The following is a 5643-nucleotide window of genomic DNA, read 5'->3' as shown; positions in this document are numbered from 1 at the left end:
CAGGAGTGTCAATTGGTAAAGTCAACAACAGGAGTCACTGTGCACTTACTCCTCATGTAGGATCTCTATCCTTAATGTGCTGTACATTGAGATTTAATGCTATAACGAGTACTCAAACAATATATTTCACTTTGTGTTTCTATGGGGGTGCAAACTGTTGAAATCCTTACTTAATGCATACTAAACTGATCCTCTGTAAAAAAAAAAAAAAAGAAATTATCAATTCCCAACTTGACTCTCACTGGGATTAAACATGACAATAGGTCTGCTCTGATTTCATCATCATTTAAAAAAAAATCATCTATTATTTTTCACTTTATGTTTCTGTGTGGGAGCAAACTGTTGAAATCCATACTTAATGTATACTAAGCTGATCTTCTGTATATTAAGATAATCGAAAATGAATCTTGATGTGAATGGAAGGGGAGAGGGAGTGGGAAAGGGGAGGGTTGTGGGTGGGAGGGACGGTATGGGGGGGAAGCCATTGTAATCCATAAGTCATACTTTGGAAAATTATATGCATTAAATAAAAGTTTAAAAAAAATTTAGGACATCAAATTCAATAAATAAACTAAATAAATGTCTAAACAAATGGGATATATTCCAGGAATGCAGGGCTTGTTTAACAATAACACAACAATAAATTTTATTATGGTATTAATAATATGAAAGAGAAAAACTGCAGGGTTACTATTGTTTCGCTCCTCTGGGGGATGCCAGATACCCTGGTCCAGGACTCTCTCTCAGTATAGAAATAATGGGCTGAGTCCAAGATGTGCAAAGCAAAAGTGGATTTATTGTGTAGAAAGGAGTACAGACTCCTGAGAGAGAGGAGGGGCTCAAAGCTGGGAGTTCATTATCAGAAGAGTGAGCCTGTTTTTGAGCTTTCAATTTTATACTTTACCACTCTCCATGGGATGTGTTTTGTTTTGTTTTGTTTTGTTTTGTTTTGTTTTGTTTTGTTTTGTTTTTGTGGGAGACATGCAGAGGTTCCTGCTTTAGGACTGCACCCCCTACTTGGGTCTACAGTCACAGATGTACACTTGACTGTACACTTGACCCTTAGCCTGCATTCCAAAGGGCAAAACATCTTTGGCCCACATTGTGACATATGGTTGCTAGGCAGGGGGTCTTTGTTTAAGGTTCTGAACACATGAGCTTTTTGTGAAAAAATTTTCTGTGGCTAAGGTAGGTGAGACTTGGCTCATGTGGGCTGTCAGCATTAAATACCTCATCCTGTTTCATGGCATGAACATGCAGGTGAGTGTCTGTGAGATGGGATAACTTCAGTCAGAGTAAAGGTAGGTCTCAAGATGGAATCTGAGTTCCTGTCACTGTTTTCCGCCCTTACCAAGACCTGAGGCAGCTTTCATAGTCTATCCATGGCTGTGTAGGGGTGTCCAGTCCCTATAACGCCTCAGTGGATAGAGGCATTTGACAAAGTTAACAATCTTTCCTGACTTCACAAATCTCAGGAAACTAAAAATACAAGAGGACTTCATCAGCATAAGAAAGAGCATGGATAACAAACTCCAGAAAACATAATTAATGACAGAAATTAAAATACTTTACCTTTAATATCAGAAACAAGATAGTAATTTGTTTTCACTACTGTTATTCAACATTGTAGTTAAGATTCTAGTCAGTATGCTGAGGCAATAAAAATAAATAAAAGCAGTCAAGTTGAAAGGAAGTATTGAGGATCTCTACTTACAACAATGACCACATAATAGGGGTGTGAATTCTCCATCTTCAAACTCATTTGTAGGCCAGCTTCAGGCTTTAGTAACAAAGTTTTATTGAAACACAGATATGCTCATCAATTTACTTATCTATGGATGCTTTAATACTAAAGTGATAAAAAGTTGTCACAATAATTGTATTGTTACAAATCAGAAATATTTACTATCATTAGTAAGACAATAATTTGAGAAAGGAAACAACTGGGCCAGCACCGCAGCTCACTAGGCTAATCCTCCACCTAGCGGCACCAGCACACCGGGATCTAGTCCCAGTCAGGGCGCCGGATGCTGTCCTGGTTGCCCCCTCTTCCAGGCCAGCTCTCTGCTGTGGCCAGGGAGTGCAGTGGAGGATGGCCCAAGTGCTTGGGCCCTGCACCCCATGGGAGACCAGGAGAAGCACCTGGCTCCTGCCATTGGATCAGCGTGGTGCACCGGCTGCAGCACGCTGGCTGCGGCAGCCATTGGAGGGTGAACCAATGGCAAAAGGAAGACCTTTCTCTCTGTCTCTCTCTCTCATTGTCCACTCTGCCTGTAAAAAAAAAAAAAAAAAAAAAAAAAAAAAGGAAACAACTGACAACCTTTGGGCTACACAAAAATTCTGATGCATAAGCCAAAATTGTAATGAGCAAAAAGTGAGTTTAGTAAAACTAGAAGATACAAAATCAATACAGAAAAGTAAAATAAATTTCTATATACCAGCAATAAAAAATCAAAATTTTAGAATCACCACTATTTCATTTAAAATATAAAATATACATCTGATGAAATATTGACAGACCTACAAAAACAACTTAATATTCATATGAAATTAAATATTTCTAAGTGGAGAGAGACATTTTACTCAAAAAAAAATCTCAGGATTTATCTTAACATTATAGACTCAACACAATCTCAATCCCCTTCCCAGCAAGCAATCTGATTATTTTTAAAAGTAACATGTTGATATCAACTCATAGGAGAATAACTCTGAAAAAAATAATAAAATCAGAGAAATGACTACAAGAATTATAAATTTATACTAAAGTGTGATGATGTCATACAGAAGGTCAGAAGAATGGACACAAAAGAAGATCTATAAAAGTTCAAAACACAAACGGTGAACAGGTTTTCTACAGAGTCACAATTGCAATGCAGGGGAGAAAGTATAGTCTTTTCAATATGGTGCTGGCGCAATATGATAATTTCCAAAAGAAATTTCCACTAACAAAAATGTAAAAAATTCACGACATATCTAACTGCAGTATGAAAACTATAATTCTTGAAGGAAAAAAATCATAGAATAAAACTTTTGTGACTTTAAATTAGGCTTGGCCGGTGCCGCAGCTCAATAGGCTAATCTTCTGCCTTGCAGCGCCGGCACACCGGGTTCTAGTCCCGGTTGGGGTGCCAGATTCTTTCCCGGTTGCCCCTCTTCCAGGCCAGCTCTCTGCTGTAGCCCAGGAGTGCAGTGGAGGATGACCCAAGTGCTTGGGCCTTGCACCCCATGGGAGACCAGGAGAAGTACCTGACTCCTGGCTTCGGATCAGCGTGATGCGCTGGCCACAGCGCGCCAGCTGCAGCAGCCATTGGAGGGTAAACCAATGGCAAAAGGAAGACCTTTCTCTCTGTCTCTCTCACTGTCCACTCTCTCTGCCAAAAATAAAATAAAATTAGGCAAAGATTTCCTAGATATGACAAAAAATAAAATGTATAATTGCATAAAGGGATAAATTATATTAATCAATATTTAAATGTTCTCTTCAGAGATAAAGTTTGGGCAATGGCGATTCAGGAGGCCTTGTTCTGGGCTGACCGGAGGCTATGGTCCTCCCCACAATTGACTGAATCTGAATGGCTGGCTCTAGGGCCCCAAGATGTGGATGGGGTCCAAGATGCCCACCAGCACCATTCAGGTGAGCTTCGTGTGCTAGCGCTGCAGCCAGCCCCTTAAGCTGGACACGAGCTTCAAGATCCTGGACCAGGTTGCCATCCAGGAACTCACAGCTCCATTACTTGCCACAGCCCAGGTCAAACCAGGAGATACCCAAGAGGAAGAAGCTAACTCAGGAGAGGAAGCATTTATTGAAACTCACCAGGATGGTGTCTAGCAGATTCATCCCCCCAGCCATTATGATGGCTACAGAAAGTGCCAAGAGCTTCACTCTGATGGGAAGGCAACCGATGGCGGCACCAAGGAGAACCTCAGCCCAAGACTGGAGGTCACTGGGGACCTTTTTGACATCATTTCAGGCCAGACAGGTGTGGATCACTCACTTTGTGTGGAATGCACAGATTCTCAGACCAGCTGGACACTCAGCTTCATGTCACTGACAGTGAGTGTCAGAACTAATGTTGTTTGGAGATCTTAGAGCAGATGAATGAGGATGACAGGGAACAGTTGCAGAAGGGGATAAGGGAGCTAGCCTTGGAGGAGGAAAGGCTAATCCAGGAACTGGAAGATGTGGAACAAACCACAAAATAGTGGCAGAAAATCTGGAGAAGGTCTAGGCTGAGGCTGAGAGACTGGATCAGGAGGAAGTTGAGTATCAGACAAAATACAATGAATGTAAATAATAACAGGGGGCAGTGCTGTGGCACAGAAGGTTAATGCTCTGGTCTGAAGCACAGGAATCCCATATGGGCACTGGATTGAGACCTGGCTGCTCTACTTCTAATCTAGCTCTCTTCTAGGGCCTGGGAGGGCAGTAGAAGATGGCCCAAGTCCTTGGGCCCCTGCACCCACATGGGAGACCTGGAAGAAGTTCCTGGCTCCTGGCTTTGGATTGGCTCAGCTCTGGGTGTTGCAGCCAATTGGGGAGTAAACCAGTGGATGGAAGACCTCTCTCTCTCTCTCTCCCTCTCTCTCTCTCTCTCTCTCTCTCTCTCTCTCCCTCTCCTTCTCTTTCTATGTAACTCTGACTTTCAAATAAATAAACATTTTAAAAAATGACAGCAGCTGGAGCTGGATAAAGAGCTGAAAAGTGTAGAAACCAGATGTCTTATGCCCAGATGCAGCTGGACAAGCTGAAGACCAATGTCTTCAACACGACCTTCCATATCTGGCACACTAGACTCTTCGGCACAATCCATAACTGCAAGCTGTGCTGCCTGTCCAGTGTTCCTGTGGAATGGAATGAGATTAATGCTGCTTTGGGCCAGATGGTATTGCTGCTTCATGCCCTGGACAATAAGATGGGTCTGAAATTTCAGAGGTATTGACTGGTACCCTATGGAAATTATTCATATCTGGATTCTCTGACAGACAAATCTAAGGAGCTGCCATTATACTGTTCTGGGGGGTTGTGGTTTTTCTGTGACAAAAAGTTTAACCATGCAATGGTGGCTTTCCTGAACTGCATGCAGGAGTTTAAAGAAGAGGTTGAAAAGGGCGAGACATATTTTTGTCTTCCATACAGGAAGAATGTGGAGAAAGGCAAGACTGAAGACACAAGAGGCAGTGGTGGCTCCTATTCTATCAAAACCCAGTTCAATTCTGAGGAACAGTGGACAAAAGCTCTCAAGTTCATGCTGATGAATCTCAACTGGGGTCTTGCTTTGGGTATCCTTAAAATTTTATAGCAAATGACTTTTTCCTTAGGGATGCTGTCTCAAATTTGCTTCAAATTTTTTTTGCAGAAAGTTTAAATTTGGGTAATATTAAACAGCATATGTCTACAATACCAACAAAGACAAAAAGCCACAAAAGCCACTTTATTTTAAAGTATCATGACAGTCTCCAGAGCTACCACATGCCATGGACAGCCACCGACCCTTGCCAAAGTTTTAACTCTTATCCCTTGCCTGCCTTTTCCTCTTTCCCCTGAAAACAACTTAGTTGAACTGAGATCGACATGTTCTCACTGGACTTCAGCTCTCTCCACTTCCTGCACTTAAAATATGAAATAGAAACTTTTGTCTGCAC

The 5643-nt window shown here is 41.8% G+C and overlaps 1 pseudogene; it reads left to right on the top strand.

Annotated features, from left to right (window-relative positions):
• The first annotated feature begins 3836 nt into the window (after nucleotides 1-3836).
• On the top strand, nucleotides 3837-5307 carry LOC100348296 (beclin-1-like; annotated as a pseudogene).
• Nucleotides 5308-5643: the final 336 nt, after the last annotated feature.

Source organism: Oryctolagus cuniculus, chromosome 12, assembly GCF_051225735.1.
Source record: "Oryctolagus cuniculus isolate XC-2025 breed Fujian yellow rabbit chromosome 12, ASM5122573v1, whole genome shotgun sequence".
NCBI classification, from domain to species: domain Eukaryota; kingdom Metazoa; phylum Chordata; class Mammalia; order Lagomorpha; family Leporidae; genus Oryctolagus; species Oryctolagus cuniculus.
Note: the sequence above shows the minus strand (reverse complement) of the source record. Positions and strands in the feature narration are given on the sequence as shown.